Below are 27940 nucleotides of genomic sequence, written 5' to 3'. Positions count from 1 at the left end.
ATTTCAGAAGAAAGGCAAGGCTGTAGCTTAGGTTAGATAAAACAAGGAAAAAAAAAAAAAACAGAGCAAGTTGCATTGAAAATTGAGCCTGAATCCTTTATTTGTTAGCTGCTTTTTTTCCCCTTTCTTCTTCCCCATCTGTGTTCAGCTCTCAAGTGACTCAAATTTAGGAAGACTAAAAGCCAAACGAGGATTTGAAAGGCATCAGTTTGGCCTTCAGGAAAATCCAAATATATGGGAGGTTAGTGAGGCAGTTCCATCAGGTCGTAAGTGTCGTTTACTTTTGGTACTTCTTAGGAAACAATCTTCTGAACCTTTTGACCATCAGCCACTAAAAGCCCCTTAGGAAAGGCCTGAGACAAAGGTCTTCCTTGAGGGTCTGAGGCAAATGTGACACTGCCGAGAAGAGGAAGTCCTGCAACTCCCTGATCATGAAGGCCCCTCAGGAATGAACAAAACTCACTGATTTCCCTCTAGACACATCTCATGCTTTCTGCCATCTTGTCCCTCTAAGCTTTGACTTCCCCCTCACTCTCAGCCTAAACGGGAGAAAGTTAGAATGTGGTCCAAAAGCAGTCAGCAAGAAAGTTGTGGGTATTTTCTTTTCCAGTTGGATGCATGCCCTAGAGAAAGAAAAATTTAGGATTAACAAGTTGCAACCCATGTGCTGCTGCCCAGTTACGAGTCTGACTTCATACTTTTCTGATAGACTGTTGAAGAGGCTAAAAGATATTAAAATTTAATACGGCCCCCTCTCCCTTCTTTCTGGTATTATTGATTAATTAAATTTCTAGATATAAAAAGAACATGGTTAGGAATAATCAAACTTTCTGACATTATTACCTCAAACATGCTTTCTAACGTTATGGTGTAGGCATTAACAAGCTGACAGATCATTTAAGAAAGAATTAACTTGATTTTCAGCAAGAGTAGAGCATGAGGACTGATGATTAAATATTGATTTTCTTTTCTTGTAACCTTGTATCTTGTGTTCGAAAGGCATTGGTTTTGTTTCGCAGGAGAATTCAATCTTCTCGGGGGTTTTAATCCCCACAAATGCACCGGCTCTCTGTAGTAACATGGTAGGACAAGTGGTGGCTGCTTCAGGCAGAGCTGTACTATATTCCCCTTCTGCCAGGGCAGGGACCCACAGAGTGGGCAGGTGTGGGGCAGCTGCACACTCAATAATTCCTTTATGCCCTCTACACTCTCTAATTTGTAGATTAGAAAGTATTTTTTTAATAATTATTCCACGTAGAATCTTCCTGCCATCAAGATTGTAAACATCATAATCCCTTCCTGGAAACTTGGCTGGTACCTGGAACATCAAAACAATAATCAAATTATTTATTTAATGTAAAAATTTTATAAAGTGAAATATATTCAAAAAAGTATATGTAAAAGTCTATGCAATTTAAAAATAAGTAAAATGAACAAACATATCTACCAGCCAGCTTGAGAAACAGAACATTAACATTTTGAAGTGACCTGTGTGTCCATTCCCAATCGCAGCCCCTAAGAGCCACCTTCAACCATTACCATGAGTTTTGTGTTTATCTGTTCCTTGCAAAATTTTACCACTTATGTACATATCCTTAACATGCACGTGTGTGTGTGTATAATGTTGTGAGTTTTTAATTTTATGTAAAAGACATCATACTTTTTTCCAGTGACTTGTTTTCCTTAACATGTTTATGAGATTCCTTCATGTAAATGTGTGTAACTTTAGCTAATCTATTTCTGACTATTGTAGAAACGGAAATGTTATTCTTTCTCCTATTAATGGACAATTAGTTTGTCTCCAGAACTTTGCTGTTATAAATGATCTTGCTATGAACATCCTTGTACATGTATCTTGGCCAGTAATTGCTAGGTTTGGGGTATACACGTCTTCAGCTCTGCTAGATAATGCCCCAGTAGTTTTAAGCTTTGGTTTCCAGCAGCATATAGAAGATGCCGTTCCTCTACAGCATCACCAAAACTTGATACTGTCATACTTTTTAAGCACATTGGGTGGGTATTAAATGGTATCTCACTGCATTTTTAATTTGTATGTCCATGATTAGTAATGACGTTGAACATAGTTTTTATGTTTAATGACCATTGTCTTCTGATTTTTTGCCCATTTTCCTATTGGAATGCTTCACTTTTACTTATTGATATGCAGGCTTTCCTCCTTTTTTAATTGTGAGATATACTATACAAACAAAAACACATGAATCATCTCTGTACAATTTAATGAATAATTTCAAGGAAATACATGTGTAAATGCAACCTATGTCAAGAAATAAACCTTTCCAGAACCCTAGAAACCCAACATGTGTCTCCCTCTAATTCAACCCCATCTTTTGCTCCAGAGAGAACCATTATCTTGATATTTCTGAGAATCATTTCCTTGTTTTTTTTGATAGTTTTATCATCAACGTATGCATCCCTAAGCAATATAGTTTACCTTTTTTATTCTTTTAGGTTTTGCTTCTTTAGATCAACATTATCTTTGTGACACTTAGCCTGATCTCATATCCCATCTCCAAGGGTCCAGGATTTGGGGTCCATCTTACTTTAGTCCTACAGCTTTGCCTATAGTTCAAATTTACACTGGATTGGCTGAGTTGAAATTTAAATAAATGTAAAACAAAATAATACTCATCTGAATCCATTTATATCTTTCATTTTACCACAATTTACAAATCTCTCTCTGTTAATTCCAGATGAGTCAGGAGATTTCACTATGTTACTAGTTAGTTCCTATGGTAGCAGATTTATTTTCATTTTATTGCTACCTTATTCCTGAACATTTTATTTTATGTTTGGTATAATCATGAATTAACTCTAATACACCCACACCTCACATCTACTACCTCTGAGACATGGCCGGTTGTTTGATATTCTTTTCTCTTCAATACCAGTAGCCTAAATATATATCTTAGAAGGACTCTATTCTTCTGGGTTCATGGAAATATAATATGAAATAACCAGATAAGTTATAAATATTCAAATTTGCTGCCCAAGCCCAAGTTTACAGTGCTTAGTAAACACTAATAATTAGGACTCAATTATATTGCCAATTATAAATAGATAAACTAATTTTTCAAAAAAGAACTTTATTGGTTTTTACCTAGTTTTCTTGTTCTCCAACTCTCTTTCCTAAGACACCCTCAGAGTTCAATTCAAATTAGTTCAGTTCAACAAACAATTATTGAGGGCCTAAGCAATATCCTCTCCCCCAATCATAAAAAAGGAAGAAAGGATGAAAAAAAAGAAAGAGAAAAAAAGAAATGATTTCTTCTTCAGTGGGTTCATGGTCCAGGCAAGAATACATACATATAGACAAATAATTACCATGTAGCATGAGAGTAACAACAGAAGCAAGAACGAGATGAACGTCACATAGAAGAGAGAAGAATTAACTCAGTTAGAGTTCCGGGGGTTAGAGGAAGATGCTACAGAAGGAGGAAGCATCCAAACTGACTTTAAAAGGATAAGTAGAAATTTCTCAGCCAGGGAAAACAGGATGGGCAAAAGCCTGGAGTTCAGTGAACTACGTGTGAGTCAGTATCGCTGGAGCTTTAAGCACAAAGGGGAAGCGTGAAAAGAGATGAGGCTCCAGAGAAAGTTCAAGGTCAGATCACAAAGGGCCCTGGAGGGCTAGTCAAGGAATTTGAACTTTATTCGATAAGCAATAGGAAGCCATTTAAGTATGGGGACATGATCAAATCTGTGTTTCAGAAATGTTACCTTCAATATATTGTGGAATTTAGGTGGTCAGCTGTATAGTATTAGGATTGGCTTGATTGACAGTAACCCAAAATAACACTGCTTCAAAAAAGTAGTCCAGAGATCCAGTTGAGGGCTGATATGGCATCAGAAGCTCCTGGTCAAAGACTCAGTCTCTTCCTATAATGTTGCTCTCATACTTGACCCCAATCTAATGTCCAAGATAACAGTATTCACATTCCATACAGCAAGGTTAAGAAGGGATACAGTAGGGGCCAGCCCAGTGGCACAATGGTTAAGTTCACGCACTCTGCTTCTGCAGCTGGAGGTTCGTGGGTTTGGATCCTCGGCATGGACTTACACACTGCTCATCAAGCCATGCTGTGGCAGCATCCCACATTCAAAATAGAGGAAGATTGGCACAGATGTTAGATCAAGGACAATCTCCCTCAAGCAGAAAGAGGAAGATTGGCAAGAGATGTTAGCTCAGTGCCAACCTTCCTCACAAAAAATAAAATAAAATAAATAAAAAAGAAGGGACACTGTAAAAGAGAGCAGAATGTGCCCACTAACCGTCTTTTTAAGAAGATCTCCAGAAACTGCCACATGACTCTTCTCCCTCCTCCCATTGGCCAGAACTTAGTCACATGGTCACACCCAGCTGCAGGGCAAGCAGGGAAGTGTGCCAGAAAAAAATGGAAATGGAGGACAACCGGCAGTTTTTGCCACTGAGAAATAAGACATTGGAAGAGAGAAGACCAACAAAAAGACAACTGCAGTACTGTAGTGAGAGATGACAAGGATGGTGGTAAGGCAGTGTTTGTGAGGATGGAGAGTGAAGGCAAGATCTGAGAGCTGTTTGGGAAGCAGAGTGGATTAAGAGTTGGTGATCTAGTGGACGGGGTGATGGCTCTTGGTTTCTGGCTTGAGTGACTGAGAACAGAGGTAGCACCATGGAGAATTTTCACCATCATAAAACAGATGGAAGGAAAAAAACAAAAACAAGAAAAAAATCAAAATAGTATTTTTACTGTATAAAGTCTTTTTGCCTTTGACCTTACCCTTTCCCCAGAGCTTCCTCCAAATGTTCTGATTTTACTTACAAGCAGAAGGGGAGATACCAGTATCCAAATAACATAAAATGCTGGCCTTTTCCTTCTGTTCACGACAGTGAGATAGGAAAACTTCCAGACTTGACTGTCACCAACTGGAAGAATGACTGAGGGCAAGTAAGTTCATCCTCTGGATCTTAGCTTCCTCATCTGGAAAATAAGAACGCCGCACTTGATAACGTCCAAGGTCTCATCAGCTATAGAATTATTTGATTCACTAATTAGACCAATAACCCATGCTCATCAACAACATGAAGTAAACAACCTTGTGTGACTCCAGCCACACATCCCTTGCCAATGGAAAAAAGTAATTGAAGCAATACCTTAAAGTTCAAGTAAACATAATTTCCTGTCTAATTGCTTCACATTTCTTTTCACTGGGCTGTTGGAAAACCTAGTTTAGTGTGGTCTGGTGGTATTAAAGTTTGGCAAATTTACAAAGTCTCTTATTAAAGTGGAGGGGTTTTTGCCAATTGCCTTTCAAGATTACTTTAAAAGGTTTTACTTGGGGGCAAAAAGATTACTTTTCCTATTATGTACAAAAGCCTACATGTGGTAGCTGAAAATATCTCCCTTGAATTAAGAAGTATTTTCCCTTTTGGTCGGTCAAGTACACATTGTTCCACCTACTACAAAGGATTAAAATGACCTGTTTCATCACAGAGCAAAGTAACGGTGGCGGCATGTGACTTTTGGCAGAAAGAACAATTTGTAATTGCTAATTTCCTATATCCAAATTCAGCTGAAGATTGCAGCCTGAGTTCATAGGATTTTGCAAGTCTTAACAAGCAGGACCCAAGGACGCTGCCAGGTTTTTAAAATGCCAGTCAATCTAGACTAGCAGCAAGTTTGCTGAAGATGAGCCTTTTGGAAAGAATGTTCAAATCCAAGACTCCAAATGCCTTATGGATTCATGAAAGAGTCCACGGGACACAACTGGTAGACTCAGGTGTTTGCTTTGGCCCCGTCTCTCTTCTCATCTCTATTGTGTTCTGTGCCAACTGGCAGCTGTCCTCAAGGTCAGACTCTTTTTACAAAATCAGCAACTTAAATGAGAACCAGTAATACTTTCAGCAGGTATAATCCATTTTACTTGGAAAGTGTTTCAACTAGTTTTTCTTTTGATACAAGAAAGTTTGGAAATCTGATAGAAATGTAACATTTTAGAACTCATATCTAGCACCAAATTTGCATTTCTCGGCCAAAGAAAAATATTCCTTACGGAATAAGTATTAGATCCCAGTCTAGGGTGAAAATGTATATCCTCCAGGTGGCCAAAAGAAAACAAACGCAACTAAGACAATGATGATACAATCAACTTGGAAGTCTCAGTTTTATGTTCTTCCACTTCCTAAATAATTTTTGATCCTGTCAATTGTAGTTTTAAATTAATCATTCTTTGCATATGGCAAACAGACCTTAAAAACCAAATTTCTTTACTCACTGTCAGAGCATTACATTTCGGCACATTTGCAGGATGTGGGACCTGGAATTCGAGATTACAGCTGATAACACCAGAACACTGCGCTCCTGATTAGGTCTATAAAATATCTTTGATGATGTAAAATCTGTGAATTCTTAAAATCCAAAACACCGTATAGCACTTTTGCTGACCCAAAACTTGAGATGTGTGCAGGAGCTATGTGCTCTAGGGCAAAGAGGACAGGCTCAGTGGTGACACTGAGTGATACTCAAAGCCAAGCTTGTTTCTTGCTAGCAAGGTAACCTTGGGTAAACCAGTTAGCCTCTCTCACACAATTAATTTCTGATTGTTTCAATTGCACTCTGAGAAAAATCATGAATATGTTGCATACATTATATATATATATATATAGGTATGTATATACATAGAAATATATAGATACAGGTCAGTAAACTGGCCACTTAAATCCTCTAGTGGCTCAGGCCTAAATCCCTGAAGCATCTTGTCTTCTCTCTTTCTCTCACACCTCACATCTAATCTACTAGCAAATTCTGCCAACTTTCTTCACGCTACATCCAGAACCTGACCGCATCTCATCACCTCCACTACTACCATGGTGGTGCCCAGTGCCATCAGCTCTCCCTGGATGATGGCAACTGTCTCCTCTTCCCTGAGCTCTCTGCTTCTTACTCTCCTCCGGTTATTTTCAATACAGAGGGGCCTTCTTACAACCGAAGTCAGATCCTGTCACTCCTCTGCTCAAAGCCCTCCAATGACCTTCCTTCTCTCTCAGAGTAAAAGCCAAGGTCCTTCCCATGATCCATCAGTCCCTGAGGAGCTGGCCTTTCTGTCAGCTCTCACTTGTCTCCACCCCTCTCACACCCACCCCTACCTTTGCTCTCTCTGCCCAGCCTCCCCAGCCTCTTTCCAGATGCAACATTGCCTCTGCATTGTCACACCCTCTGCCAGCAGCGGCTGGTTCACCAAACCAGCTATGAGTTAATAAGGACTAAATATCAGAGTTGAATCACTGGGAATGAAAAAGATCCAGTAAATCCAGAGCACATTTAAGAATGAGATATTATAAGACAGTGACAAATTGTAGCAAGGGGATTAAAACGGCTAGAAATAAATGTGTTCCTATATCAACTAAAGATATTTGGAAATATTTTGCTATATTATTTAAATAATTTGTTATATGTATTATGTGTAACAAAGTTTTTCACGTGTGGAATTAGTATGCATTTCAAAATCAGCATTTCAAAGTATCTTTTAACTCTAAAATTCTATAATTAACCGATATTATAAAAAATAATTACGTAAATCAAATATAGATAAGATTTCCCACATAACTGTGCTTATAGAATATTAATACAGTCTTATTTAAATACTTGATTTAGGTTGCTGTATTTAAAAAATTTTTTCTTCAGCTATGTGGTTTTATGTGAAACCTTTTCCTACTTCCAGAAATTTATTGAGAACCAGTGAAGTTTTAATTTTCCTGCCTATTGAGATCTCATTTTGAGCATTCCCCACCATTCTCTTGATAGACTGGGTGTGTGTTGTGTGCGTATGTGTGTGTTTAATGAATTCATTAATTCATCCACAAGCCAAAAAACAGAAATGGGTTCCCAATTTGGGGCAACTCAACTACCTATCATCATTTATGTATGTATAAAGTAAGACTGATTTTTTTAAAAAAGGAATTTGTATTGCAACCTACATGGATCAGACATAGAAAGACTCTGCTTGTCTGTCCCCTAACCCATTGCCAAGAAGAAAAAAGGCTTAAATAGTTCTAAGTTCCCAACAGCCTAGCCAGAGAGGAAGGCTTCTTTCTTTGGATCATGCTGCCATTTCTTAAAAGTAGTAATTGCACAGTGCTTTAGAAGAGGGCTTGTTAAAATGCAGAGGATGTCTAGTGCTGGGGCCCAGGAATCTGATTTTGTGTGTGTGTGTGAGGAAGATTGGCCCTGAGCTAACATCTGTGCCAATCTTCCTCCACTTTATATGTGAGACACTGCCACAGCATGGCTTGATGAGCTGTGTGGAGGTCTGTGTCCCGGATCGGAACCTGCAAACCCTGGGCCACCAAAGCAGAGCATGTGAATTTAACCACTACACCTCCAGGCTGGCCCCAGGAATCTGCATTTTAACATGCTCCCCTAGTTTATTTATGCATGTTAAAGTTTGAGGATTAGTGCAAAGAAAGTATACTCCACATTCAGCATGAAAATGAAAACTTAATGAGCATTGCTTGAGGATTCTTAGTCAATACATAAGAGACATTCTCTTAACACATCAGACACATGTTTTCTGCCAGGCATTGTTAACAGCACTGAGAATACAGTTATTATTATTATTATTGTTATTATTATTATTATTATTAGGTAACAGCTGTATTCAGAGATAATTTATAGGCAATACAATTCAACCATTTAAAGTGTGCTATTCAATGATTTTTAGTCTATTTACAGAGTTGTGCACCCATCCCAACAATTAATTTTAAAACATTTTCATTATTCTCAAAAGAATCTCCATACCCTTTAGCCATACCTCCCACCTCCTCAGCCCCAGAACCTAACTCAGAACCTAAAAACTAACCTACTTTCTGCCTCTATAGATATGCTGTGAACATTTGTGTACAACTTTTTGTGTGGACATATATTTTCATTTCTCTTAGGTTTATACATAAAGTAGAATTGTTGGGTCAAATTGTAACTCTATGTTTAACTTTTTGAGCAACTGTCAGACTACTTTCCAAAGTGGCTTCGCCATTTTACATTCCCACCAGCAATGTTTGAGGGTTCTGATTTCTCCACATTCTTACCAACACTTGTTATTATCTGTCTTTTTGATAATAGCCATTCTAGTGGGTGTGAAAAACGACTACCATGACAAGAACATTTGCATATGCTTATTGGCCAGTTGTATATATTCTTTGAATGACTATTAGGATCCTTTGCTCATTATTTATCTTTTTATAATTGGGTTGTATTCTTTTATATATTCCATATACAAGTCCTTTATCAGGTATATGATTTGCAAATATTTCCTACCATCCTGTGGATTGTCTTTTCACTTTCTTGATAAAGTCCATCAATGCACAAAAGTTTATAATCTTGATGAATTCCAACATCTATTTTTTCTTCTGCTGCTCATGCTTCTGGCATCATATCTAAGAATCCATTGCCTAATCCAAGGTCACATAGATTTATCCCTAAATATTCTCCTAAGAATTTTATAGTTTTAGCTCTTACATTTAAGTGTTTTATCCATTCTGAGCTAAATTTTGTATATGGCATGAGGTAGGAGTCCAGGTTTATTCCACTGCATGTGAATGTCCAGTTGTCCTGATACTATTTGCTGAAAAGACTATTTTTTTCCCCATTGAATGGTTTTAGCACCCTGTCAAAAGTCAATTGACCATAAATGTGAGCGTGTATTTCTGGACTCTCAATTCTACTCCATCGATCTAGATGTCCATCCTTATGCTAGTATTATACTGCCTTGACTACTTACTTTATAAGTTTTAATATCAGAAAGTGTGAGTCCTCCAACTTTCTCTCTTTTAAGATTGTCTTGGCTCCTCCGGGTTCCTTGAGTTTCCACATGAATTTTAGGATCAATTTGCCGATTTCTACAAGGAAACCAGGTGGGATTCTGATAGGGATGCACTGAATGTGTAGATCAGTTGGAGGAGTATTGCCATCTTCACAATGTTAAGTCCTCCAATCTATAAACATAGGCTGTCTTTCCATTTATTTCCATTTCCAAGGTCTTCTTTAATTTCTTTCAACAATGCTTTGTAGTTTTCATAGTGTATGTTTTGCACTTTTTTGTTACATGTATTCCTAAATATTTTATTCTTTATGAAGCTATTGTAAATAGAATTTTTTTCTTAATTTCATTTTTGGATTGCTCACACAAGTGTATAGAAATACAACTGATTTTTGTATATTGACCTTGTATCCTGCAACTTGGTTGAACTAATTTATTCTAACAGTTTTTTAGTGAATTTCTTATGATTTTCTATATATAAAATCATGTCATTTGCAAACAGAGATAGTTTTACTTCTTCCTTTCCAATCTGGATGCCTTTTATTTCTTTTGTTTGTCTAATTGCCCTGGATAGTACTTCCAGTACAATGTTAAATGGAAGTGGCAAGAGTGGACATCCTGTTTAATAGGGAACTGATCTTAGGGGAAAAGCTTTCATTTTTTCACCATTAAGAATGATTTAAAAACAAAAAGACAGACAAATAAAAACAGAGTCTTACCCTTATAGAGCTTATAGTCTGATATAGGAGACAGACAATAGTCAAGTAGTTGCACAAATATAATTAAATTATGATAAGTATGATGGCAGGAAAGTACCCCTGGCCCCATAGATAGATCCCAATGACCTTGTCCTTTCTTTCTCTCCAACCCTTGAGGGGAACAGTTAACTCAAAGCAGAATTAATCTAAAGCATCCTTGCTTCTGGGAGACAGAATTTAAGAAATCCACTACACTGTGAGCTTCTTGATGGCGGAGTCGTGTCTTACTCATTGTTATAATTCAGGCACCTATATGGTACATGGGCATATAGTAGACTTCTAGTAAATGACTGTTAAATGCAAGAAGATTGGGAACTTAATATTTGTCCCAGGAGTTTCCAAGACAGTCTGAGAAACAGAGGCAAGGAACTGATTTCTCCAAAAACCATTTGCCTTATTTGACCCCCACTTACAGTTTCCCAAAGCAAGTATCATTCCTACTTTACAATGAAATGCCAAAGAGAGTGTGGCCCTAAGACTCAGGCAAGAAAAGCCTCTGCTTGGCCTCTCTCTGACTGTAACCTGGCTATATGTCTCCCTACTCTCTGGGCCTCCATTTCTTCATTTGTAGATTAGAATAATAATAGTTCATACTTCATGTGATTGTTGTTGAGGATCACATGAATTAACATATGGAGAGTACTTCAAACAGTGCCTGACATAGGAACAAGTTCTACAAAGCTAGCATTAGCAAGAAGCCCTCTTGGGAAACATACATTTTGAAAAGAGGGACATTGCTTCTTCTCTTCCCAATTAGAGAAACTCAGGAGTATTTCTAAAAGCAGTGTCCTTGCACTGTCTTACATCAGAATCAGTAGGATTATTGTTTAAAAAGTAGATTCCTGGGGGGCTGGCCCCGTGGCTGAGTGGTTAAGTTCACGTGCTCCGCTGCAGGCGGCCCAGTGTTTCGTTGGTTCGAATCCTGGGCGCGGACATGGCACTGCTCATCAAACCACGCTGAGGCAGCGTCCCACATGCCACAACTAGAAGGACCCACAACAAAGAATATACAACTATGTACTGGGGGGCTTTGGGGAGAAAAAGAAAAAAATAAAATCTTTAAAAAAAAAAAAAAAGTAGATTCCTGGGCCCTATCCAAGATTTCCTATACAAGAATGAATAAGAATCCTAGGAAAGCCGCACTCTTAACAGGAGCCTTTAAGGTTTGAGAACCACATTCTAGAAAGACTGAATCTCCACTGCTATACATTATCCCAGGTAACTCCAACATACCCTTCTTTTTCCATCCCTTCCCTGTGCTTCTGTAAGGATGTTTCAAGTAACAGAACACCACCAAACTGATTTGCTATTAGCCAAGAGTTTCTTAAGAATTCATTTGTTAACTTACTCAATACCTTAAGTGTTCTCATTGATCTATCCCACTGAGTTTGAACTTGTTTATAATTGGATCACTTAAAGAATAATTACCAGAGAATCTCAGCAGCCCCTTACCTTCTAAAGGAATGTGATTAATGGAACTCTCTGTACACGTAGAAGTTTTAGTCCTTTTAAATCATAATAGAGAGGCTCTCCCATTGATACCTTCTCGGGCTACTTTGGTTTGCCCATCTCTTAAAAGGACTGGCCTGTCTATAATTTAATCCTGATTCAGGACCCATCCATACTCTCTAAGACTCACTTTTAAGTCTTCAGACAGTGCTACATTTATATATGGCATCTATTTCAGCTCTGAATTTGGAGAAATTCCAAAGTCTATGTATATCTGTAGATTCCCAAAAGGTAGACCACAAAGTCAAAGGAGCTTAGTTCAAAGGACAAGGAGAGCCTGTAACCTGAGGCCTCTGTGCCAACAACATCTACCTCTTTGGCCAAAACTACTAACTTATAGCACCCAGGTTGGGGCTGGGAGCAGGAGCAAGGATGCCAAGAAATCTTTCAGAATTATGCAGATTTTCCTTTGGCCCATACCTGTTTCCTGCTGAAGCTGACAGTGAGATTACTCTTAATTATAGAATCTTCTAAGCACGTGTTTGGTGTGATTCTTTATAGGTTTCTGAGTAAGACTGTCACTTGGAGACAGACTTCTTTAAGGTGAGTTTCGTCTTTGTTTGCAAATTACTGATGAACAGGTATGAAAATAACAGCCGATGTAACTTAACTGTTAAATTGTAAAAATGATAAGTTTGGAAGTAAAGTTTGCACATCATCTTGACCATCCAGTGTTGACACAAATATATGAACCGGGCTATTTAGGTCTGCAAAAATTGTGAAGCAGGCAGTACTTGAAGGTGAAAGGAGGAAGCCACACCAAGCTCTTGCCTGGAATTTTCCTTTTGGCCACTTTAGCATCCTAGTTAGATCCTGAAAATCTGTACGGAGCTACCATATAATCTTCTTGTTCCTCAGTAAGGAAACATTTCATATTTCGTAGCTATGGGACCCATGATGCCAGGTTTCTATCCCTTTATGCAGATGGGGATAGGATAGAAGTAGAGGAGGGAAAGAAGTCAAGGGGAAATAAAAGTAAATACATTTTCTAACCTACATGTAACCCTTTATAATATCAATTATTCCTACCTGTCAATTTTCCATGTTAGAATTAGATGCCTAGAATAATCAAATTTAATCAAAAGAGTAATATATTTGGAACAATTCTTGTTTTCTTGGCTTCATTACTAAATTTTGTGATTTAGAGGTATTCAACTTCTTTTTGTCTTAGAATCACTTTTCCTAGTCCTGACGAATTCAGAGGGCCAGAGAAATAGAATAACTCTGATTACATTACCAATCTTGACAGTTGGCCTACCAATTGCATTACCTAGTTGCTTCTCATATTTCATCAGCAAAAGAGATGCCTCCATTGAAAATGGATTCAGATGTTTTAAAACCAGATTCTTTAGGGATAAAACAACAGTAGTTCCTGTTCTGAAAAATAAAGAGCTGTCTTGAGCCCTTAATTTATCCCTAGCACTAGCCATACAATCATTTCTCAGCAGCTCAGTCAGAATTGGCTCATAGTAGAGGGCCTGTTGTCCACTGCAATGGCTTATGTATAGCTTCTAGAAGATGCTTCCATGCTTCCAGGGATATGCACCTCATCTGCCTTTTCCTACTCTCTTTCTGATTGGAGATTCACTATTCAAAATGGAAAGTATATCGACTAATTTAAATTAGTTCCAAGTAGGTCAAAGCTTACTGTTTATGGAGGATTATATGTTAAGTCCTTGAATACATTGATCTCACTTAGTTCTCATGACACCTCTGTAAAGGAGGTATCTATTTTCCATTTTTGAAGAGGAAATAGATCTCAGAGAGGTTAAGTAGCTACCAAAATCACATAATTTTTAAGAGATTCCTCCCAATTTAATCTTAGGTTTGTCTGATTCCAAAGTCTAGGCTTTTCCCACCCACTTTTCAAGAAGGAAAAGTCATGAAATTACCCAAACCACCTGTCATATCTGGCCCCTGAACTTATCAAATCCATAGTGTAGCTTCAATCATCAAAAAGCCACATGATGGTCATTTTGGTATAAATCACGCAAACTTCGTAAGGTAAGTACTTAGATAAAAGTTATGCTGTTTTTCAAAGAATTACTGTAAAGTCTAGATAGCTACACATTGTTCATTTCTCCAAATGCATAGGATACACCTATATGCAGATATTATATCAGTCCCTGGATGAGGATGGATAAGACACATAGTCCCCACTCTTCCTCTCACAGCATCATGGCAGAGATAGATCTAAATAACATCTATTACCAGGAGTGCCATTCAAACTGTTTAATAACCATACTGCACAAGGACCAATCAATCAGGACAGACACTGGCTATATGCAGCTGGTATGGCTGAAGTGTACACTTATTGCCTATCAGATTTGCCTTTAACAATATAATCAATAGTAAAATAGAGATATGTGTGAACACAGAAGGGGAGAGGCTGGAGGGAAGGGATGGAGGTGGTCATGAACGATTTTACAATAGAGAGGACATATGATCTGACCCTTGAAGGGTAAGTGGGAGTTTTCCACTGGACAGAAGAGGAAAGGGCGTTTTAGGCAGAGGGAAACGACTAAATGAAACAAAGTTTGCAAATGAGGTATCCAGAATAATCAAATTTATTGAATCAAAATGTGAAATAGTGGTTGCCAGGCTGGGGAAGGGAGGCATGGGGAGTTACTAATCAATAGGCATAAAGTTTCAGTTAAGTAACGAGAGTAAGTTCTAGAGATCTGCTGCACAACATTGTACCAATGGTCAACAATACTGTATTGTACACTTAAAACTTCTTAATCAAGAGGGTAAATCTCATGTTAAGTGTTCTTACTATAATAAAATAAAATTAAAATATAAACAAACAAACAAACCAACTTCTCTGCAAAGAGAAGAGAATGCATGCAAGAGGCATTTGGACTACATGTAATGGCTGATTGAATATATTGAGGGGGGGAGAAAGAATTGAGTATGAGTCCAAAGCTTTTGGCTTGAGCAATTTTGTTGGTTTTTCTTGAGATAGGACAGGCAGATGGAGATAACATCTCCAGTATGTTCGGAAAGTGAGCAAGATAATGATCTTGGTTTGGGACATAGTGTGTCATGCAGAACTCCAGATGGAGAAGTCAAACAGGAAATTAGAAATACAGATGGTTGACAATATCTATTCTGCTTAATTAAATCATCCAATGTCATATACATATGTATATACATACATATATATGAACATATATATATACACACACATACTTGACAGACAACTCATGGCCTAAGGAGGAAACATTTTGAAACTAAAATATGTAATTACTCCTCCTTTAGGAGAAGTTAGGTTGAAAATAACATTTATTGAGTTGGTCCTTCTTATGAGCCTGATGCTATCTTTTCCCAGCTCGTTTTCATTTGTCCAAAGAACAGAATGGAGATGCTGAATAGATCTTTCTGAATTAGAACAGTTTGACTTAGTTTTATGGTTTGAGTCAATTTATAGATCGTATATTATAATCTATAAATATCTGAATGTATTAAAAAACTGAGTTTGGCCTATTTGCATTTTTCATCGTGCTGATAAGGCCAAGGTTAGATCCTGATTGCCTTAGAGGTGAGTTTGATTGCACATATACCTGAGACAGGTCTATGAAGAGGGTTTTTATTATTTTGCTTTAGTGAATTCCAAAATCGCATACTGTTGTCTAGTAACAGACTGCACATAAAACTCCAGCACTGACTTGGCAAATGACAACCAGGGGATTTGCTCAGTATTGCTGCGTGGTCTGAACTGGCACTAGTCTACACTCTCGGTAGTAAATCTTCTTATCAATGAGCAAAATAGCATTAAATAGCTCCCTCATTTACACAATCTTGCATTAAAGTGATTCACATATGCATGTAATATGTTGTGTGATCAATATCTCAAGTCACACTGAAAGCATATTCTATTTCTATTTAGTTACCTGTCCTCTCCAGGGTAACCAGGAAAAATACTAGGAAATTGAGTAGTTTATTTTTTTGGCACATTCTTACGTACTGGTGTCACTGTTTTCCCAGCCTTCAGGCACCTGAAGCCGTCAAACTAGCTCGGCTTGCCCAAAGGCCACCTCTGCAGTATTTCACTCAAACCAGCCCTTTACATGTGTCCAGATTACCTTTCCTCCTCCTCTCTGGTGTCACTTAAACTCCCATTTAGGACAACACCACATTTTAGGAATTAAAGTGTATTCACAGTTGTAGAAACATGATTGGCCAATCTTCCCAGGGCGGGGGGGTGTGCGCATGCACATGTGTGTATCCCATAACGTAGAATGTCTGCTTGGCTGAATGAGCTGCTCCACGCTGTGCTCTGTGAGAGGGGGGAAAGACAGCTAAGCAGGTGGATAAGTTGGCAAGGGAACAAGGCAAGAAGCCTCGCAGCAGGGTGAAGTCAAGGTGCCTGTAGGTAGAAGGAATCGGACCATTGGGACTAGAGAAATTGGTTCTCACCATTTCCTCCCCAGCCCTACATGTCCTCCCATCCTCTAGGATAGGACAATGAGACCAGCACAGACCCTGAAATGCCCCCACCCTCTCAGAATCTATTTTCTGAATGCAGGGGTTACTCCCTAACTGGACTCTAGAAATAAGGCAATTGGCTCTGGTCAAAATGTCAAAGAAAGAGAGGTTTGTTTTTACTTTCTACCCCCCCCCCCCACTGAGTTATGTGTAGGCTATCTCTATATTTAATAGAAGCAACATATTGCATCAATTCTGAGATGATATTTTTTCACAATTTAACACCTCTGAAATTGGGATGCATCATATGATCAAGGGCATCTTATGGCATTGGTGTTGCCTGGACTGAATTTCTTATATAAGCACTATTTCCAACAGTTACCTAGGACTACTACCAACCTGAGACCACTTTAAATTAAATTCTCTTCCTGGGGTTTTTTTCTATTTTTTTGCTCAGGAAGCTTCACCCTGAGCTAATATCTATTGCCAAGCTTCTTCTTTTTGCTTGAGGAAGAGTCACCTTGAGCTAACCCAGTCTCCCTCTATTTTGTATATGGGTCACCGCCACAGCATGGCTAATGAGTGGTGTAGGTCCACACCTGGGATCCAAACCTGCGAACTCAGGGTGCCAAAGCAGAACATGTGAACTTAACTACTAGGCTACGGGGACTGCCCCCTGTTCCCGAGGTTTGTGAATAACCCTGGTGCCATGAATTCAGCCCTTATACTTAATGCGAGTAACAGCTGTGAATCTCGGGAGATTTTTCTTCTCTCTCTCCTCCCAGCGCTAAGGTTGAGAAATACAGTCTGTTTCTTAGGGGTCCAGCTTTCTGCCAATGTCTCCTATTAAATTCCCTATATTGGACTTTTCCTTGGTAATTGATAAAATAATGGTGTATCTTATAGCCAAAAGAATTTACGATATTGGAACTGAAAAGACCAAGGACAGAAATTCTTCCTAATTTCCTAATTCTGAGCAGCAACACTGCCTTCTTCAAGTCTTTGCTTGTCTTTCAGAGCCTGCCAACATCTCTCAAAAAGAGCCAGGTAATCATCCTTCAGATGAAGGATTCACTATGCAATTTGTAGGTATAATGGGATTTTTTAATTTGTAATTTCATCAAGATGTAATTTGTGAGTAAAGATTGTGATAAAGCTGTAATTACAACTGTGTGATTTTGTTCATTGCTTTTGAAAATACTTATAAGGTATCTATTCTGGGCCCTGGAGAAGGAACAAAGATGTTCAAGAAATGGTCCCTGACCTCAGGAAGCTTAGAGTCTATTATGATTGGATAAAGCACGTGCAAAATAACTGTGATGTAATGTAGAAAGTCATGATGCCAGAGGGAAGGAATGGAAAATGTGCCCCATAAATATTCAGGAGAGAAAGAAATCATTTCTAGTTTGGGGAGAATCAAAAAATACCTTGTGGAAGATATGGCTAATAAAAATAATAATAAAAATAATAAGAATTACCATTTTAAATGCTTCACTCACATTACTTTATTTAATCACCTATGAAATACATATTAATTCCATTTTACACATAAGAAAACTCGTTTTGAAGGATGGATAGATTTTTAGAGGCAGAAGCAGTGTTGGGAAGGGTTTTGCTCATCAGTGGGAACAGTCAGAACAAAGGCCTGAATGTGGGAAAGCAAGGGGCACATACAAAGTCACTATATAGATTAACTTGGTTGGAAGATTGGATGATAAAGGCAAGTAACAAGAGAGATAAAACTGATGATTTTGTTTGAGCTAGGTCATGAGGGAGTAGATGAGAGTTGTCATGGAGATAGAATAAAATAACCTGGCAGATGGTTTATTTTAGGAATATTGTAGGAAGACTTTTCAAAGATGAAGAACTGATTTGGGGATTGAATGTCTAGGAGAAAGTGATACTAGGATAAAAAAAATAGTAAAAACAAGGGAATATGAGATATTCAGATTCTGTCCTATATGAGCTTAATTATAAATGTCCTAACACTGTCTATGTGAATAGAGAATGCACTTGGGGGAATGGGCAAACCAGGTGTGAAATATGACCAATGACCTTAGGGTTTATAAAGCTATGAATATGAAGAATTGTCTCCCTGGAGGGATAATCTTAGACTGTGTCTAGACCAGAGTGGGTCAAACTCAAGTCCAGTTCAGGCAGTTACCACAAGGTACCAAAGGCGATCCTCGTAGGTGGACTACGGTGCCTCACATGGTAGGTGATGACTAACTGTCATCAGGGAAGACTTTCAGGGCTCAACGAGAGAAGTTGGGAGCAAACTTGAGCCACAAGGAAAAGGACTGATTTAGGCTAAGAAGCCAGTGTTATCCCATTGCCAGTTACCAATTTCCTAGGGTACAAGGTTGACCTTTAAGAAAGATACTCCCCATTCCACCCTGTGGTGAACTGTCAGGAAAACTGGGCATCAATGACCTAGGCAGAAGAAACAGCTAAAGAGCCTTCTGGGTGGGGCTTTGTGGTCTTTTCAATCTTTGGGTTTGAACCTTGAATGTCATACCCCAGAAGTAAGGATAATAGACAGAAATAGACTGGTCTTCACAGAGACTGAAGCCCAGCTTCAAACTGTAATAATCCTTGATTGAATTACTTAAGTTAATATGGACTTTCTGGTGTCCCTACCTCCCTAATGTATCTTCTCTGAAGGAATATAATATCACTTTAGGCCTAAATTATATGTATAATTTTTTCATAAACAATATTTGGTACTTAATCAAGAATACTCAGAAATATGTGGAAACAAGACAAGTTCCTAAATACAAACAGAAATAACAGATATAAGGAACTTATACAACTTAATAGCAAAAAAATAAGTAATTTGCTTAACAATGGGCAAACTACCTCAATAGACATTATCCCAAAGAAAACATACAAATAGCCAACAGATACATGAAAGATGCTCAACATCACTAATCATCAGGGAAATGAAATTGAAACCACAATGAGATATCACCTAGCACTTGTTAGGATAGCTTTTATCAAAAAGACAAGCAGGGGCAGGCCCTGTGGCCGGGTGGTTAAGTTCGCGCACTGCGCTTTGACAGCCCAGGGTTTCGTCGGTTTGGAGCCGGAGTGTGGACATGGCACTGCTCATCAGGCCATGTTGAGGCAGCATCCCACATAGCACAACCAGAGGTACTCACAACTAGAATATACTACTAAGTACTGGGGGGCTTTGGGGAGAAGAAGAAGAAGAAGAAGAAGAAAAAAAAGAAGATTGGCAACAATTGTTGGCTCCGGTGCCAATCTTAAAAAAAAAAAAAAAAAAGACAAGCAGTAACAAGAGTTTGCAAGGATGTGGAGAAAAGGGAAGCCTGTACACCGTAGGAATGTAAATTAGTACAGCCACCACGGAAAACAGTAAGGACCGGTCAGGAAAAAATTAAAAATAAAACTATGGGGCTGGCCCCGTGGGCGAGTGGTTAAGTTCGCGCGCTCCGCTGCAAGGCGGCCCAGTGTTTCGTTAATTCGAATCCTGGGCGCGGACATGGCACTGCTCATCAGACCACGCTGAGGCGGCGTCCCACATGCCACAACTAGAAGAACCCACAACGAAGAAGACACAACTATGTACCGGGGGGCTTTGGGGAGAAAAAGGAAAAAAATAAAATCTTAAAAAAAAAAAAGACTACTATATGATCCAGCACTTCCATTTTGGGGTATTTATCCTAAGGGAAATGAAATCAGTATCTCAAAGAGATAGCTGCACAACCATATTCATTGCAGCATTATTCACAATAGCCACGATATGGAAATAACCTAGGTGTCTGTCAATGATGCAGGGAAAAAGAAGGTGTGAGATATAGATACAGATATAGATATAGATACAGATATAGACATATTACACATATGCAGAAGATGTGAGAGAGATATATGTACAATAGAATATTATTCACTCATTAAAAAGAAGGAAATCTTGACATTTGCAACAATACAGATGAACCTAGAGGACGTTATGCTAAGTGAAATAAGCCAGACAAAGACAAATATTGTATGGGTGGTATGGCTGCTACTTGGGGGCTGGGGGAGGAGGAGATAAAGAGATGCTGATCGAAGTGTACGAGTCTTCAGTTACAAGAGGAATAAGTTCTGAGAATCTACTATATAGCATGGTGACTATAACACCATGTAACATTAACAATACTGTATTGCACATTTGAAATTTACTAAGAGAGTACATCTTAAGCATTCTCACCACACACACAAAAAAGGTAACTGTGTGAAATGATGAATGTGTTAATTAACCTAATTGTGGTAGTCATTTCACAAAGTATAAATATATCAAATCATCGTGTTGTACACTTCAAATATATAGAATTTTGTCAATTATATCTCTATAAAGCTGGAGAAAAAAAGAAAAACAGAAAATATAAACAAACATCTGGGAGATCCAGATAATGACATATCAGATACAACTCGAAAATACTATAGTTAACATACTATAAAAGATAAAAGACAAGGTTGAGAATATTGGCAGAGAATTGAGAACTATAGTAAAAGAAACAAATAGAAAGAAATCCCAAATTCAAATGATTCATTTAAAAACAGAACAAACACAACTGAAGACAGGATTTGTAAACTGGAAACAGATTAGAATTTTAGAAGAAAATATCCAAGCCAAAATATAAAAAAATAAAAGAATTGGGGGAAAAAGTGCAAGAACCATATAGAACAAAGTGACAAGTTCTACTGTGACTTTAATTGGAGTCTCAAAAGGAAGGAGAATGAGAATGGTGTGGAAGGAGATTTTCTAAAGCTCACAAAGGACGTCAAGCCACAGATTCAAAAAGCGCCATGAATGCCAAGCAAGAGGAGCTCAAGGAAAACCATATGCAGATTAGTTATATGAAAACTGATCCAAATGAAACAGAAAATTTTAAGGCAGCCATAGAAAAAAAGACATTATTTCAAAAGAGCAACATAAGACTTACCAGTTGACCTCTGAAAAAAAACCAATGGAATCCAGAAGAAAACGGAATGCTATCCTCAACGTGTTGGAGGAAATACCTGCCAACTTAATATTCTGTACCTGGAGAAAAATATTCCTCAAAAATGAAGGAGAAACAACCACATTTTCAAACAAATAAAATTGAGAGAATTCATCACTATCAAACCTGCACTAAAAGAAATACTAAAGGATATCTTTTAGGTAAAAGGAAAATAATTCCAGAATGGAGAACAAAGATGACAAAAGGGATGCAGAGCAATATAAATGGTAAATATGTCGATAAATCTAAATAGATACTGATAGCATAAAATAATTATAATAATATCTTGTGAGATTTAAAATATGTACACAATTGAAATACACAAGTTAGGAGTGGATAAATGGAGTTAAAATGTTCTATGAACCTGCTTTGCCCTAGAAGTGGAAAAGATATTATTTAAAATTAAATTTTGATAAATCAAGTATGCCTGTTTTAATCTGTAGGTACAAAGAGTTTCTGGACCCAATTCCAATGTGTGTGTGTCTGGGTGGGTTCCCCCACACCTCCAACAAGCTAATCATGGACACCAGCAGGGTGTCCAATAATTCAACTCAATGCTGACACTATTTACATGGAGATGGCATCAGACTCCACAGGTTAAGGGCTCAATCCTACAAGACTACACCCCCTCCCCACTTCAGACACCAGCCACCAATCCCAGGTTGTTACCTGTGCTTCTGAGCAATCTGTTACAAACTGGAGGTTCCAACAACCCCCTCCAACTCAGAATGCCAACAATAAGTAGGTTGTTGCCTGTACTTCTGACTGACTGGCTACAAATCAGAGGTTCCCATGAACCCCTCCTTAGGTTCAATTAATTTGCCAGGACAGCTCACAGAACTCAGGGAAACACTTACTTACACTTACCAGTTTATTAAAGTATATGATAACGGATACAGATGAACACACAGATGGAAGAGATATGTAGGGCAAGGTATGAGGGAAGGGGCAAGGAGCTCCCGTGCCCTCTCTGGGCACACCACTCTCCCAGCACCTCAATGTGTTCACCAACTCGGAAGCTCTCCACAAAAAGGCTAACGAACTGTCCTTTTGGGTTTTTATAGAGGCTTTATTACATAGTCATAATTGACTAAGTCATTGGCCATTGGCAATTGATTCAACCTTAAGCCCCCTTGCCTCCCTGGAAATCAGAGGATGGGACTGAAAGCTCCAATCTTCTGATCACACGGCTGGTTCTCCTGGCAACCAGCCCCCACTCTTGGGTGGGATCCAAAAGTCACCTCCATTAACATAAATAAGAAAGTCCAAGGGTTTGGGGAGCTGTGAGCCAGGAACTGTGAATGAAGACCACACATATATGAGAAATATACTTTGGTCATCTGAATGACCAAATATAGATTTCTCATAAATCACAATATCACAGTACGTTATATATTAAAAGAATAGATAACGTAAATATACAAGCTAAAAAGGGACAAAAATGAATAACTAAAAGTCTTCAATGAAGCTGAAGTAAGGCAGAAAAAGGAGAGGAAAGAGAACAAAGAACGGACGGGACAAATAAAAAAACAAATAATAAGGGGTGGGCCCAGTGGCACAGCAGTTAAGTGCGCACGTTCCGTTTTGGCGGCCCCTGGTTTGCCGGTTCGGATCCCCGGTGTGGGCATGGCACCACTTGACAGGCCAAGCTGTGGTAGGCGTCCCACATATAAAGTAGAGGAAGATGGGCACAGATATTAGCTCGGGACCAGTCTTCCTCAGCAAAAAGAGGAGGATTGGCAGCAGATGTTAGCTCAGGGCTAATCTTCCTCAAAAACAAAAACAAAAACAAAAACAAATAATGAAATAATAAATTTAAACCCCAATAAATCAGTAATTGCATTAAATTTAAAGGTACTAAGTATTTCAATTAAAGACAATGTCAGAGTGGTTTTAAAAAACTATATCCTAATCAAAAGAGGCATATTTAAATACGGGAATACAAAAAAGTTTAAAATCTAAAAAAATTGAAGTGATATGCAGGTACTAATCTGAAGAAAGAAGGTATAGTTAATATAAAAGTAGACTTAAAGGGAAAAAGTATTTCCATAGATAAAGAGGAACATTTTATCATGTTTAATTCATCAAGATGTAACAATTCTATATTTTTATGCACCTAATAAATTAGTCTCAATATATATAGTACAAAATTTTTCAGATCTAAAAGGAAATATAAGCAAAACCTGCAAACAAAATGATGAATTTTTATATACTTCTCTTTGTAATTTTTATAAGTAGGAAAACATCAGTAAAGATACAAGGGATTTAATTAACACAATTGTTACAATTAATCTAACTGAGACTTATAAAACACTACACTCAACAAATTCAGAGCACGTACTTATTTTCAAAAATATGTGAAAATTTTACACAAATAGACCATATGCTGGCCATAAGGTAAACTAAGTAAATTTCAAAGGACTTAAATTATTCAGACTATGTTCTCTGACCACAGAGGAATTCAGCTAAAACTCACCAACAAAAAAATAAATAGAAAATCTTCATATGTTTGGAAATTAAGCAATAGCCATCTAAAAAACTATGTAAATTTAAAAAAATTTATTGAAATAAATGATAATGAAAATACTGCATATTAAAACGTATGGAATAAAACTGAAGCCATGCTTAGTGGGAAATGTATAGCCTTAACTGCATATATTACAAAATAAAAATAGGTGCCAAGCAATATTATCTAAGCATCCATCTCCAGTAGTATTCACAAAAAGAACAGTGAACTGAATGCAAAGAAAGTAAAAAGAAAGTATAATAAATAGAAAATATAGAAATAATCATATAATAAATAAGACCAATAGCCAATAGATGGTTCTTTTAAAAGACTGATCAAATTAATGAAGGAAAAAGAACAGAAGAGACAAACACTATAGGTAAAGAATAAGGAGATGACACCACAGATTCCACCAACATTAAAAAGATATTAAGAGGATATTTTGAATAATTTTTGGTAAAAACACAGCTTACCAAAAACCAACAAAGAAAAAATAGAAAATATGATTAGTCCTATACTACCAAAGAAATTGAATTTAAAGCTTCCCAGAAAGAAAAGTCCAGAACCAGATTCTTTCACCAGTAAATTCTACCCGGGATATAAGAAAGTAACAATGTCAATCTTGAACAAATTCTTCCAGATAATGGAAAAAGAGAAAACACTTACCAACTTGTTTTATGAGACCAGCATAATCTTCATGAGAAAACCTGACATGGATAGTACCAGAAAGGAAGATTACAGGTCATCCGTTCTTTTTACATTGATTTGTAGGTTAAGTGGAATCCCAATCAAAACCTAAGCTGTGATTTTATTTTAATTGACAAGATGATTCTAAAAATTCATATGAATTTGAAATTCATATGAAATTCATATGAAATTCATATGAAATTCATATGAAATTCAAAGAACATAGAATAGGTCGTGACAATATAGGAAAAGAACAAATTTGGAAGACTTATAGTATCCTATAAATTTATGCTAATTATGACAGCATGGTAACGGCAAAGGATAGACAAAGACTGACAGAACACAGTAGTGATTCAAGTACATATGGTCACATGATTTGAAAGTCACCATGGTCTTTCAATGGGGGAAATGCTGTCTTTTCAGTAAATAGTGCAGGGTCTATCGGATAACCATGTGGAAAAAGAACTAAATCTTGAATCCTTCTGCATACCATACACAAAAACTAATCTAAGGTGGATCATAAATGTGAAAAGTAAAAAAGTAAAACTTCTAGGAAAATAAACAGTCTGATATTTTTGTGATCTCAAGATAAACATCTCTTAAACAGGACACAAAATCATTAGGCAAAATAGATTGATAAATTGAACTTCATTAAAATTAAGAACGTCTACTCATACAATACACCATCCAGAGAATGAAAAGAGAAATCACAGTCTGGGAGAATGTATTTGTAATACATAAATCCAGCAAATAACTTTGATCTGGAATATATAAAGAATTCCTATAAATCAATAAGAAAAAGCAAACCACACACACACACTTACATACAAATAGAAGCAAGAAACTCCTGAAGTGTCCTGTAATTAATCTAATTATTGATCCATTATGAACAAATAAATAGCTACATAATGGATACTGAGAATGTACTCTACTCCTTGGCCTAGCATTCAAGGCCCTCCACAGTCTTGTCTCCCCATATCTCTCTGGCTCTACCTCACACTGCACACCCAGGCCATCTCTCTTCTTTAGCTATTAATATGCCTATGCCATGTCTACTTGTACTTTCTGCCCCTGCATTTTGATGCTTCTCATAAAAGTGCATTCAATACCTCTAGGCATGACCGACAATTAATATGCATTTGTTGAGCGAATGCTTGCATGAAAGAATAACTTAATAAATGCCTTCCTTCCTGTTCTCTGCCTTTTCAAATCCTATCTATCTGTCTACCCATATCTCACCTCTTCTGGGAAGTCTTTTCTAATGATAACAGCAAAAGTAATTCTTCCCTGAGTTCTTCCAGCTCTTAACAGAACTGTTCCTTTGATTCTTGTCACATTCTGTCATGCACTATATCTAAATATAATTTTCATATTGACAGATATTACTGTCCCATCAGAAGAATAAATTCCAGAAGAGCAAGGAACATATCTGACACCTATCCGTATATTATAAAGTATCTGCCCAACTGCCTTGTAAACAGCGGTGCTCAATATTTTGCAGGGCATGGTGTAGGGTAATGTTTAAGAACGCAATCTCTAAAGTCAGACAGACTTGAACTCTGGCCCTGGTTCTGCCACTTCATAGCTGAGTGACTCTTGGCAATTACCTGATTGCTACGGGCGTCAATTTCCTCATCTGTGAAAGGCAGATAATAATACATCCATCAAAGGATGAAATGAGATAACATACATAGAAGACTTAGACAGGAAATGTGATAAATGATGGCTTACAGTAGCAGCGGGAGTAGGTGTCACTGTTGATTATGGCTGACTCTGAATTATAAAAGCATTTACTCAGAAAACTAAGGGAGAAACAAATGCAGACACAGCACAACAACAAAACTAAGAATATTGGAACAGCTAGAGAAAATTTCAAGCCAATAAAAATATCCAGCTTTTTTCATCCACTACAGACTAACCTGCACGTGGCCAAAAGTCTTTTAGAGGGCTCCATTTCCTAACACTGCATGAATGTCCTCATTCCCTCTCAGACGACTGGCTTCTCACCTCTTTCTAACATAACACGGTCTCAAACAAATGGCATAAGGTAATTTCAGACACAGTATTATCCACTGCAGGGTTTCTTTTCTATTCCTAGAGAAGGTTAGAGGTATCCTTCTCTTGCGAAAGACAACTTGAACCCCAGGGTCCTTAATATCCTTAGAAGCCTCCCAATTTATTCTGTTCTCTCATTTGCACATGAGAAGAAAAGGTGCTGACCAATTTAAATTTGATTTACCAACTTAAATTTGTTTAGACTTCAAATTGTCAGGAGAGTAATGAAAGCAGCTTCATTTATGTAGATAGTATCATGGATTTTTCAAGAATAACTAATCCATCCTTAGTGAACTGTATCTCTCACCGCCACCTATTGCCATCATCAGTAGCGAGTAATGCTAACAGTAGCTACCACTGGTCATATTTATTATGTGTGTGGTAACCAGCGAGGAAGAGAAGGCAGGGCTGAGGCCCCTCCTTGCCTGGGTGTGCTTCCACACTGAGCTTGGCTGGGTTCCATACGGTCTTATGTCTGTGGCTGAAGCCATTGGAAGGGCTTGTATTCAGGATTCTAGTAACTCTCTTTCTTCCTCCTTTAATCCAGTGCTTCTCATACAGTGTTCCTATGGAGCATCAGTGTTCCATGAGCTGCAGAGAGGGAACATTCCACTGTAATGTTGCACAATGACTGCCTTTACCCTGTTTGCAGAGAAAAGAAAAGTTAATGGAGAACATTTTTTCAATTCAAATTGTTTTCCAATAATTTTTTAGAAGTCTTCGGCTCCAGACACCACTTTTCTGCTAGAGGTTGCCTGTAGGTGACCGCTGAAAACAAAATTGCAAATTCATATCAATAGGAAAACTCAAAACCAATCATTTGCTTAGTTCAACAGTTTGTTAGGTGTTTTATTTTGTTTTAAGACATGTGAGCTGATGGTTGTGATTTTATATGGTACACAAATAATTTAGAGTGGATTTCTTTTTGCTTGTAAAACTATATAAAAATAGTATATAGATGAAATAAAAAATATATTGATTTGTATTTTTGAAAACATTTTACAAAGAACATGATGTTCTGCAAATAAGATCATACGTTCTAGATCTCTGCCCTCTGAACAAGTCGATTTCCTGTCTTAGATTAATAAGTATTATATTCCTCTAAAGAACATGTATAGAAAAGATTCATGGATACAGGCTAAGCCTCAAATAGGTGCACCCTATGTGTGAAGTAACCA

At 37.6% G+C, this 27940-nt stretch overlaps 1 protein-coding gene and 1 long non-coding RNA gene across 17 annotated transcripts in view; one reads left to right on the top strand and one right to left on the bottom strand.

Moving 5' to 3' along the window:
• LMNTD1 (lamin tail domain containing 1) overlaps positions 1 to 27940 on the top strand; it is a 366288-nt gene that overhangs the window by 291488 nt on the left and 46860 nt on the right. For 2 of the 16 annotated variants that reach the window (XM_044775238.2, XM_070494983.1), the window contains exon 3: positions 12582 to 12623. The exons of the other annotated variants lie outside the window; for them this stretch is intronic. The gene's annotated coding sequence lies outside the window, so the exon portion shown is untranslated. The remainder of the gene's footprint in view (positions 1 to 12581; positions 12624 to 27940) is intronic. 16 annotated transcript variants of the gene reach the window in all.
• On the bottom strand, positions 76 to 27404 carry LOC106834885 (uncharacterized). The gene is made up of 4 exons (XR_011497121.1): positions 27188 to 27404; positions 4821 to 4979; positions 844 to 1318; positions 76 to 623 (listed from the first exon to the last, which is right to left on the bottom strand). It is a non-coding gene; the product is annotated as an uncharacterized lncRNA (long non-coding RNA).

The sequence above is a fragment of the Equus asinus genome, chromosome 22 (genome assembly GCF_041296235.1).
Source record: "Equus asinus isolate D_3611 breed Donkey chromosome 22, EquAss-T2T_v2, whole genome shotgun sequence".
NCBI classification, from domain to species: Eukaryota; Metazoa; Chordata; class Mammalia; order Perissodactyla; family Equidae; genus Equus; species Equus asinus.
This window is presented reverse-complemented; position numbering and strand designations above follow the sequence as displayed.